The following is a 12,160-nucleotide window of genomic DNA, read 5'->3' on the forward strand; positions in this document are numbered from 1 at the left end:
GCTATTTAAAGACACCATGCTAGATACCGAGGTAAAAAGAAAAAATACAAAGTTCAACCACAGACTGAGACACACTCATCAGCAACCAATTATAACATGACATGATCACATAAAGATACAATCTCATTTTTATCCTCATCCTGGATGATACCTTAATGAAGAAAGCCCAAGGAAACATGGACTTAATTTTTAATGGTTTGTTGGTTTGGAGACCAATCTTCCCTATGAGATTATTTTTTTAAATATTATTGATTTTACAGAGAAGAGGGGGCAGAGAATGAGAAGCAGTTGTTTCATTCTAGCTGTTCATTGGTTGCTTGTCATATGTGCCTTGACTGGGCAAGCCCAGAGTTTTGAACCAGTGACCTCAGCATTCCAGGTTGGTGCTCTATCCACAGCTCAGGCCTAAAAGATTCATTTTTAGCAACTGTCCCACACAGGGCAGTGCAGCCCACTGCCACTTTGCTCCATCATGTTTCATTCCCGGAGAATAGGAAAAAAACTGTTCTTCCAGTACTCTTCCTGCCCACCACCAAAGATTATTTTACCCTTAGATTTCCCACTAGCTGTCCTGAAAGAAGAGCAATCAAATATAACTTTTCTCTGACTAACATTTTTATTGAAGCCATAAATAAGTATTAATTGTACCCTTATAATTTATCATGAATAATAATCTTATGGCTATGATGAGTGTTTATAGTTAAATGTTTCTGCTTTAAGAGTATTGACCCTGTGAAAATAAGGATGTGGGTGAGTTTATCTTTACCCATCTATTCTCTCTCAGCACTGACCAACTACTAAAATACCAAGAGGGCACAGGATACTATTGGATCCATCTTGTATAACTCCCACCTCCGGTCTTAACCTATCTAGAACCTGCTTTTCCAGTATGTATTATATGTGGTTATGAAATTTGTGTGGCTGATTTCAAGCCCCCTACTTCTTAAAACTTCTTGTTCTTTCATCCCTCTGTTCAGAACTTAGCTCTCTAACAATAAAACAACAGCTACACTGCAGGTCTGTGACTTAAATCTAGGTAATAAGTAACAACACTACAAACCATATAAATAGTAACCATACGATAATAATAGCATACACTTATATAGTATTTATAATGTGATAAGAAATTATTTATACAATTTATATATATATTTTTATTCATTTTAGAGAGGAGAGGGAGAGACAGAAACAGAGAGAGAGAGAGGAGAGACAGAGAGAGAGAAGGGGGGGAGGAGCTGGAAGCATCAACTCCCATATGTGCCTTGACCAGGCAAGCCCAGGGTTTTGAACTGGTGACCTCAGCATTTCCAGGTCGATGCTTTATCCACTGTGCCACCACAGGTCAGGCCCAATTTGTATATATTAACTCAATTCCTCTCATGACAACTGTAGGAGACAGGTACTATTATTATAGTCAATTTTCAGATGAAAAAAATAATCTGTTGAGCTAATCCATGATAGAATGGAGAGTTTCCCATGTAATTAAATAAACTACCTTGAGATAATTCCTCCAACAGTGGGGATTTGGGGTATGAAAAGGCACTTGGGAGTGAAGGAAGGTGGGTGGGGAGAGGACACGTATTTATAATCCCTTCAGTGACACAGTGCCCAATTTACACAGTTTTTCAGGGGGCTCTCCTTGTCTGTGGTCATGCTTCAGACAATTCTGCTCCATCATTTTTCTAATTTTAAAGAGTTCTGGGCCCTGACTGGCTGGTTCAGTGGATAGAGTGTGGGCCCAGCGTGTGAACATCCTGGATTTGATCTCTGGTCACAGCACACATGTTTCTCTCCCCATCCCTCTTCCCATCCTCTCCTCTTCCCCTCTCGCAGCTCAAATGGTCTAAGCATCGGCCCTGGGTGCTGAAGATAGCTCAGCTGGACTAAGCACTGGCCACAGACGGGGGTTGCTGGGTGGATCCTGGTCGGTGTGCATGTGGGAGTCTGTCTTTCTAGCTCCCTCCTCTCACTTGGAAAAGAAGAAGAGGAGGAGATGGAGAAGAAGAAGAAGAAGCAGAGGAAGAAGAAGAAGGAAAGAGTTTCAGGAGTTGGGGAGATTGTAATCACGCTTGCCCAGGCCAGGGAAGTTCTGTGGAGAAGTCACAATGCTGCAGTGGATTGTACTGAAGACAAACAGAGGAAGCCAGCATTACCAGCTCTAAGGGCTGGGGTCAGTGCTGGGCCAGGTTACTCCTCTTGTCTATGGGGTCCCTATTAGGTTCCTATGCTACTTCAAATTACCACAATTTTAGCAGCTTACAACAACACCCATGTATTACCTCATGGTTTCTGTGGGTCAGTAGCTCAGGAATGGCTTAACTGGAACTCACAAGTCTGCAATCAAAAAGTCAGCCAGACTGCGTTCTCCTCTGGAGGTCTGACTTAGGAAGATTTTACCTCCAAGCTCTCTCAGGTTGATGGCAGAATACAGTTCCTGGCAGCTGTGGGCCCTGGCTTCTTACTGGTTGTTTCTTAGCTCCTACTACATGAGCCTCCAACATAACTCTACTTCTTCAAAGTCAGCAAGGGAATTTCTGGAGTGAGTATGCAAGAAAGGTGAAGTCTTATATATCCTATTCTAATCACTAAAGTGACATTCCAGCAACTTAGCCACATTCAATTGTGAGAAGTCACAGGTCTGGCCTGTATTTAAGCAGAGGACATGAGTACCAGAAGATGGAATTGTTAGGGGCCATCAAAGAGTCTATCTGCCACATTCTCTTAGGACCCTCTTGAAGGTTCAGCCCTGCATTCCACTAGCATGTGAATGGGTGAGATCAGGGACCCCACCACACTTGTTCACAGAGGTATTGTGAGTCTGAAACAGTGCCTCCTCCTCAATAAACATCTTTCCATGAGTGAGTGAGTGGATGGCTTCCATATCGTGCCTGTGGTAAAGGTGGGGAATACACATGATGGGCAGAAATGAGGCTAGAGAACATGTTTTCCGTTAATATGATGTATACAAGAAAGCTTTTACTACTATTTACTCCTAGTTAAGTAGTCCATTTGCTACTGCAGAAAGCTATAGACAAAGACATTGTTGAGAAAATTGGGCCCAGTGATAAGAGAGGAGGAGAAAAGACCCTCTGTGAGGGAACTTTTCCGGGGGACAGAAGGGCCATTTGCTCTCTGGAAGGCTTAATGTCCAGACTCCTGGGTTTTCTGGCTGGCTCTGCTCTTCACAGAGAAACTTTGAGAGGGCGACACAAATGTTAACAAGGGCACTATGCCTTCTTTTTAGTAGTACTTGTAAATTATAAACTTTCAGGCATAATTTTGAATCTCAATATCCAGGAACAACACTGGACACAAAGAGAAAACAAATGAAAAGACAGACAAAATGAAATAAGAAAAGTCCAGCATTGAAGTGGCCTCCTGGATCCAGCCGAAGATCAAAGCCAGATACTGCTTGGAGCCATTGGGTACTTACTTCACTGTTCCTTCTAGAGCATTTCCTGTTGGGGCCTATCACATTGTACAAAATTTGATACAGGTGGTGAGGCCATAGGCTTGGGAACATATAGAAGCAGGGACACAAGAAGAAGAGCACAGTAGATATTCAAGATGTGTCCTTTGCCATTAATCTGAAACATGAACAGAGTTTGGTTGACAAATGGCCACACACCAGACAAATTCGATGCTTAAAACACTGGTTGTTAGTGTGTTAGTGTTTGAGTGCAGGGGTGGCACAAGAATTGCCCAGCCTCCTCACTGTCTATAAATCATGTGGCTTTGAAGGAGAGGAATAAGGAGCTCTCTAGGAGGAAGAGAAAACACTAGGCTTTCCCAGCATAGAAGCCCGACTATGAGGAGAAGCACAGAGGTCAGAATTCAGAGGCTGCCTTCAGCCTCTCTTTCAGCAGATCTAAAACCCAACAGCACAGAACCTTTCCAACAAGATAAAGGATCTATTCACAGGCTGACCCTTCACAAAAAATTTATGAATCAGAACGTATTGTATATAACTAAGAAGTAGGCCCTGGAATCAGGCCAGAAAAAACTTCAAGAGGGAGTGATTTATTCCCAAGGAGAAACAGTGGCCACAGAGAACAACAGAGCACACAACAACCAGTGAGTAATTATTGTCACTTTTCCACCCATGACTCTGAGCTGCTCTTTATACGTGGGGTTCCTAACATGTAATCTTCATCTTCTGTGTCACTAGCACATCATACTAACTTACCAGAGGCTCTAGGGACATCAGTGACTCACTATTTATCTGGAGGTCTGCAGCCTTTCTTTGTCTTGTTCCTTTTCCTCTAGTACCTGCCTCATAGTTGATAATGAGACCTGTTACTTATTTCTAACATTCACCCTTTACTCCTGGATGAACTGATTGAACAAAAGGCCTCAAAATACTTCTTCTCCTTCCATAAAACACCCAAACCTCTTCCCATCTCAACTAACCAAGTGGTTAGCCAAGAGGCATTTAACCACCTTAAGTGCTGGCCTACCTGGCTAATGTTTGTGATTGTAGATGATATTCAGAGAAGTCATATTTGAATTTGAACTCACAGGGCCAGGAGAGCTTTTCTCAAGAGACAGAATGTACAATGACAAATATATAACACATTAATTAGGGACAGTCAGAGATCTTGGAGTAAAATAGACACAGTCACAAACAGAATTTCCCTTCAGTCCTAGGTGGGAAAGCCTTTGAGATTCTGGTTGTTCTGCATGCTTTGGGTACACCATGAGCACAGAGAATATATAATCACCTTAATGGACTTAAATGTTAACTAGCATCTTAGCAGAGTGCCATACATGCCAAGGTTGGTTAAAAATGCACAGGAATGGCCCTGGCCGGTTGGCTCAGCGGTAGAGCGTCGGCCTGGCGTGCGGGGGACCCGGGTTCGATTCCCGGCCAGGGCACATAGGGGAAGCGCCCATTTGCTTCTCCACCCCCCCCCTTCCTCTCTGTCTCTCTCTTCCCCTCCCGCAGCCAAGGCTCCATTGGAGCAAAGATGGCCCGGGCGCTGGGGATGGCTCCTTGGCCTCTGCCCCAGGCGCTAGAGTGGCTCTGGTCGCGACAGAGCGACGCCCCAGAGGGCCAGAACATCGCCCCCTGGTGGGCAGAGCGTCGCCCCTAGTGGGCGTGCCAGGTGGATCCTGGTCAGGCGCATGCGGGAGTCTGTCTGACTGTCTCTCCCCGTTTCCAGCTTCAGAAAAATACAAAAAAAAAAAAAAAAAATGCACAGGAGTGGTAGGGAAGGTGATGGTCAGGGCTTTAGGTTAGACTTAGAGCCTTTAATTGACATACAGGATGATAGCAAAGAAGGAGAGGAAAAAGTGAGAAAGGAAAAAGGACACAAAGATGGTAAACAGATAAGTGTCATCTCAGAACTTATGGACAAGACACAGCTTCAACAAAGTTGAAGTGCTATTTTTGTGTTTAAGAAACAAAAGTGAGGAAAAGGTCAAAAGAGAGAAAATAAATTTGTCTGAGACTTGAGCAGGCTAATAATTCTATTTTGACAATAAGATAATCTAACTCATCAAGATTATATAAAACCTCACTAAAATTTATCTCCTAAACTGATAACATAACCAAGTCTTTTCTAGACCTTTTTTTCACTGAAGAATTTAAATAGTTAGGTTGAGAAAACATATGTATAAAATCAGACAGTCCTGGCTTTCTGAAACACTCCAGTCTGTGTGTGGCATTGAGTGAGACTGTTGATGAGTGAAGAACTATTCAGCCCTATCCCCTTCATTCAGATGGGAAGTATTGACTATATAGTTTTTGCTAGGACTGTTAAAACAAATAGCAGACCAGTGGCTTAAACATCTTAAATTTATTGGCTCACAAATCTGGAAGCTAGAAGTCCAAGATCAAGGTGTCAGCAGGATTGGCTCCTTCTGAGGTCTCTCTCTCTGGTGTGTAGATGACCATGTTTTCCCAGTGTATTCACTTGTGTGTGTGGTTTTTTTGTTTGTTTGTTTGTTTTTTGTGGGTTTTTTTTGTATTTTTCTGAAGCTGGAAATGGGGAGAGACAGTCAGACAGACTCCCGCATGCGCCTGACCGGGATCCACCTGGCACGCCCACTAGGGGCGACGCTCTGCCCACCAGGGGGCGATGTTCTGGCCCTCTGGGGCGTCGCTCTGTCGCGACCAGAGCCACTCTAGCGCCTGGGGCAGAGGCCAAGGAGCCATCCCCAGCGCCCGGGCCATCTTTGCTCCAATGGAGCCTTGGCTGCGGGAGGGGAAGAGAGAGACAGAGAGGAAGGGGGGGGGGTGGAGAAGCAAATGGGCGCTTCCCCTATGTGCCCTGGCCGGGAATCGAACCCAGGTCCCCCGCACGCCAGGCCGATGCTCTACCGCTGAGCCAACCGGCCAGGGCTGTTTTTTTTTAATAAATAAATTTTTATTAATTTTAATGGGGTGACATCAATAAATCAGGGTACATATATTCAAAGACAACATGTCCAGGTTATCTTTTCATTCAATTCTGTTGCATACCTATCACCCAAAGTCAGATTGTCCTCCGTCACCTTCTATCTAGTTTTCTTTGTGCCCCTCCCCCTCCCCCTCTCCCTCTTTCCCTCCCCTGCCCCCTGTAACCACCACACTCTTGTCCATGTCTCTTAGTCTCGTTTTTATGTCCCACCAATGTGTGGAATCCTGCAGTTCTTGTTTTTTTTCTGATTTACTTATTTTACTCCATATAATGTTATCAAGATCCCACCATTTTGTTGTAAGTGATCCGATGTCATCATTTCTTATGGCTGAATAGTATACCATGGTGTATATGTGCCACATCTTCTTTATCTAGTCTTCTATTTTTTTTTTTACTGTGATTAAAGCCTTTAAGCAAACTCTTGGCCAATACAACAAGAATCCATAAAAGAGTAGTGTTCTTAACAAGTTCACCAAGTCCAAGTTGGCCCCAACACCATGCCAAGTTCCTGATAAATGCAACCCAACCCCAGTTCAGTCTGTTAGGAGCTGTCCCAAGGAGCAGGAGTCCAGGAAAAGTCCACATCCAGGAAAAGTCCACATGGCACTGGAATTGTTGTCACAATTCTATACTTTGCAGCTCACGTCCAAGTCCCAATGACCGCTGCTTTTAGCTGGTAATGATTCAGGTAGACTGGAAAAGCCATCTGCAGCATGTGTGGATATGGAGCTTCTGTTCTCCTCTGCCTGGAGAAATGAGACCAGGTTGCTTTTCCCTGGAGCTCTGCAACTGTGGATTGGTAAAGAGAATCTTGGGATACACTAAGCTGGGTGGCAAAGGTAGATTCATAATAGAAGTTGGCAAAAGGGGGAAAGAGAGCTCTAAATTAGGAGTAGGTCCCAGCCTAAAATATGAGTGGGGCATTGAGGTAGGAGGAATAAAGGAAACACTATATATTAAGCAAAGCAGCAGAAAATGGGACTATTAACACCCACAACAGATCTTTGAGGGAAGAATAAAAAACCTGACTATTCAGGCAAAACATAGTTAAGTGGCCCTTGTGCAAATGAGATCAGTTTACCTGCTTCTTGGAAGAAATACCCTAGGGTCATCCACAGTGTCATAGATGGGGCCGATGGCCCTGGGCACCTTCAGCCTTCAGTGGCAAACCCCAGCTTTCTGGGCAAGGTTAGGTCATAGGTGGCTGGAGCAGGGCTGGAAGAGACTGAACCCTCCCTTAGAGGAGCGAGGGAGAAGCCTACCTTCCAGTGTCCCTGTTTCCTCACAGCAGAGGCATGTAAGTCTGGCAGGCTTTAGCTCAATGACTTTCCTTTCCACTACTGAAGCAGGACCCAGATGGCATCCTATGAGACCCTTTTGGGGTGTTGGAGGCTTTAAGGGCATACCCCAAAAGCTGGTAGTTCCCTTGATCTCTATTGGGCTTTTTCTGCCTCTTGGTATCTTAAAAGCCATGCTCAGAAGATCTTGCTGAGGGGTTTGAGGATCCTCATCCACCTATATAAATCTTTTCCATGTATCTGGGGAAGTCTCAGTGTGGCTTCTTCAGTGTTCCTTGGTTGAATAGTCCTCTTAGTTTTCACTTGTGTGTTTGTGTCTCAATCTCCTCTTCTTATAAAACATGTATATTGGATTAGAATCCACTCTGTTGACCTAATTTTAACTTAATTATCTTTTTAAAGACCATATCTCCAAGTAGGGCCACATTCTGAAGTGCTGGGGGTTACTCAGCCCCTAAAAGACTCCAAGGAGGCAGAGACCAGGATGAGAGTTTTATTTAAAAGGAACTTCCTGTCCTGTCTCTTCCATCACTTGCGGAACACCACTCCTGGCTCAGTGCTCTGTAGATGGCGGGGGTTCCCAGCCTTCCCTGAGGTCAGCAGTGATTTTTCTTTTTTAAATTTTATTTAGACAATTAATTTTAATGGGGTGACATTAATCAATTAGAGTACATAGATTCAGAGAAAACATCTCCAGATCATTTTGATATTTGATTATGTTGCAAACCAATCACCCAAAGTCAAATTGTCCTCCGTCGCCTTTTATTTGGTTTTCTTTGTGTTCCTCTCCTCCCTCACCCCTTCCCTCTTCTCCTTCCCCTCCCCCAACCCCCCCCCTCTCCTCTCTTCCTCTTCTCCTGGTAACCACTGCACTCTTGTCTGTGTCCATGAGTCTTAATTTTGTGTCCCACCTATGTATGGACAGTTCTTAGTTTTTTCTGATTCACTTATTTCACTCAGTATAATGTTATCAAGGTCCATCCATGTTGTCATAAATGATCCTATGTCATCATTTCTTATGGCTGAGTGGTATTCCATGGTATATATGTACCACATTTTCTTTATCCAATCTTCTATTGAAGGGCTTTTTTGGTTGTTTCCATGTCTTGGCCACTGTGTAAAACAGCAGTGATTTCTTAATTTGAGGACTCATTGTTGGGTTCAGGTTTAACCTCAGGGTTCTTTGTGGAAACTCAAGCAATCATCAGAGGGATCCTACAGAGGTCTGTTTTTTATTTTTCTTGTATGTTGAAACTGCACTTTCTCTGTGGATATTATACCTGGACAGGGGCCAGTGCAGCTGTATCGTTGAGGTGTATCTGTCATTTCACTGGGGAACAAAAATTCTCACAAATTTCTCTCAGCTTTCTGAAATGTGACACACTTGCCATCAGTGACACCTGAGACAATAGTATGTGGCATATAAACAGGGTATTTAGTTATATTGAATCAAAGTGTGAGAAAGTTATTTCCTTTTGATCATTTTTTCTTTCAGTTATTTTGATTAAATAAAAAGGCAATTGACAAGTTGGGACTAATATATCTTTAACACTAAGAGTAATTCTTCTTTTTACCAAAGAGAGCAGGCCTTACTTAGAGACATCAGCAGGCAAAACTATCCCACTGGACCTCAGAACCATTGTTTAGTCCAGGGGTCCCCAAACTACGGCCCGCAGGCCACGTGCGGCCCCCTGAGGCCATTTATCCGGCCCCCCGCCGCACTTCCGGAAGGGCACCTCTTTCATTGGTGGTCAGTGAGAGGAGCATAGTTTCCATTGAAATATTGGTCAGTTTGTTGATTTAAATTTACTTGTTCTTTATTTTAAATATTGTATTTGTTCCCGTTTTGTTTTTTTACTTTAAAATAAGATATGTGCAGTGTGCATAGGAATTTGTTCATAGTTTTTTTTATAGTCCGGCCCTCCAACGGTCTGAGGGACAGTGAACTGGCCCCCTGTGTAAAAAGTTTGGGGACCCCTGGTTTAGTCTTTACTATATTTATTTTTATACATAAATTTTAGAACCAGGGAGGTGATAACAGTGTCCATTTACCTTTTAAAATTAATCTGTATTAAAAATAGAGTTAACTGAGTGACGTCACGGAAATGGCGCCGTGAGCAGCGCGTCCGACAGATCTCCCCAAAATCACAACAAATTTATCAACTAGAAACAGGAAAATTTATCTTCGGAGCAAACTGAAAGCAAAAGGACTGTTATCACTCGAATCTGAGAGACGAGGGTGTGGAGGAAGCTACCGCAGGGACGTTCATTCAAGCCGCGAGAAAGTGCGCCGGTGTGCTATCAACAAGACCACCCGCAGATGCCAATAAGAAAGAGGAAATCGAATATTATGGATACAAAAGAAAGAGAGGTAACACAAATAGATGTGGAAAAATCTATGGAGAAAAGACTTAACATATTGGAAGCCTTGGAGCTAAATGACAGAGAATTTAAAATAGAAATCTTAAAAATACTCAGAGATATACAAGAAAACATGGAAAGGCAATATAGGGAGATCAGAAAACAACTCAATGAACACAAAGAATATATTACCAAGGAAATTGAAACTATAAAAACAAATCAAACAGAAATGAAAAACTCAATTCACGAGCTGAAAAACGAGGTAACAAGCTTAGCTAGCAGAACAACCCAGATTGAAGATAGGATTAGTGAAATAGAAGACAAACAACTTGAGGCACAACAGAGAGAAGAAGAAAGAGACTCAAAAATAATAAAAAACGAGAAAGCCCTACAGGAATTATCTGACTCCATCAGAAAGAATAACATAAGAATAATAGGTATATCAGAGGGAGAAGAGAAAGAAAATGGAATGGAGAATATACTCAAACAAATAATAGACGAGAACTTCCCAAGCCTGTGGAAAGAACTAAAGCCTCAAATTCAAGAAGCAAACAGAACACCGAGTTTTCTTAACCCCAACAAACCCACTCCAAGGCACATCATAATAAAGATGACACAAACCAATGACAAAGAAAAAATTCTCAAGGCAGCCAGGGAAAAGAAGAGTACAACATATAAAGGAAGGCCTATTAGATTATCATCAGATTTCTCAGCAGAAACTCTACAAGCTAGAAGAGAGTGGACCCCAATATTTAAGGCCCTGAAAGAGAGGAACTTTCAGCCAAGAATACTATACCCATCAAAGCTATCCTTCAAGTATGAAGGAGATATAAAAACATTCACAAATACAGAAAAGATGAGAGAATTTATCACGAGAAAGCCCCCACTCCAGGAAATACTAAAGGGGGTTTTCCAACCAGATTCAAAGAACAAAAGAAAACAACACCACAAGTAACAGCTCCACCAAGAACACAATAAAACCAAACTTAAACTGTGACAACAAAGGAAAAAAAAAAGGGGGGGAGAGAATGGAGATTAACAGTAGCAAAGGACGATGAAGTGCAGAAATACTTATAAGATAGGGTACTACAATGAATATGGTAGGTACCCTTTTCATTACTTAATGGTAACCACCCTTGAAAAAACCACCACAAAAACACATGACTTAAAAAAGGTAGCAACAGAGGAAAGAAGTATGGAACACAAACAAACAGAAACAAATGATAGAAAAACAAAAGAGAAGAATCAAACTAGATACAAAACTAACAGAAAGCAATTTATAAAATGGTAGTAGGGAACCCACAAGTGTCAATAATTACACTAAATGTAAATGGATTAAACTTACCAATAAAAAGACACAGAGTAGCAGAATGGATTAAAAAAGAAAATCCAACTATATGCTGCCTACAAGAAACACATCTAAGCAACAAGGATAAAAACAAATTCAAAGTGAAAGGCTGGAAAACAATACTCCAAGCAAACAACACCCAAAAAAAAGCAGGTGTAGCAATACTCATATCTGATAATGCTGACTACAAGACAGAAAAAGTACTCAGAGACAAAAATGGTCACTTCATAATGATTAAGGGGACACTGAATCAAGAAGACATAACAATCCTTAATATATATGCACCAAACCAAGGAGCACCAAAATATATAAGACAGCTACTTATTGACCTTAAAACAAAAACTAACAAAAATACAATCATATTTGGAGACCTCAATACTCCGCTGACGGCTCTAGATCGGTCATCCAAACAGAGAATCAATAAAGATATAGTGGCCTTGAACGAAATACTAGAACACCTGGATATGATAGACATCTACAGGACACTTCATCCCAAAGCGACAGAGTATACATTTTTCTCTAGTGTACATGGAACATTCTCAAGAATTGACCATATGTTGGGCCACAAAGACAATATCAGCAAATTTAGAAAAATTGAAATTGTACCAAGCATATTTTCTGATCATAAAGCCTTGAAACTAGAATTCAACTGCAAAAAAGAGGGGGAAAAACCCACAAAAATGTGGAAACTAAACAACATACTTCTAAAAAATGAATGGGTCAAAGAAGAAATAAGCGCAGAGATCAAAAGA

This window comes from Saccopteryx leptura, chromosome 4, assembly GCF_036850995.1.
Source record: "Saccopteryx leptura isolate mSacLep1 chromosome 4, mSacLep1_pri_phased_curated, whole genome shotgun sequence".
Taxonomy (NCBI): domain Eukaryota; kingdom Metazoa; phylum Chordata; class Mammalia; order Chiroptera; family Emballonuridae; genus Saccopteryx; species Saccopteryx leptura.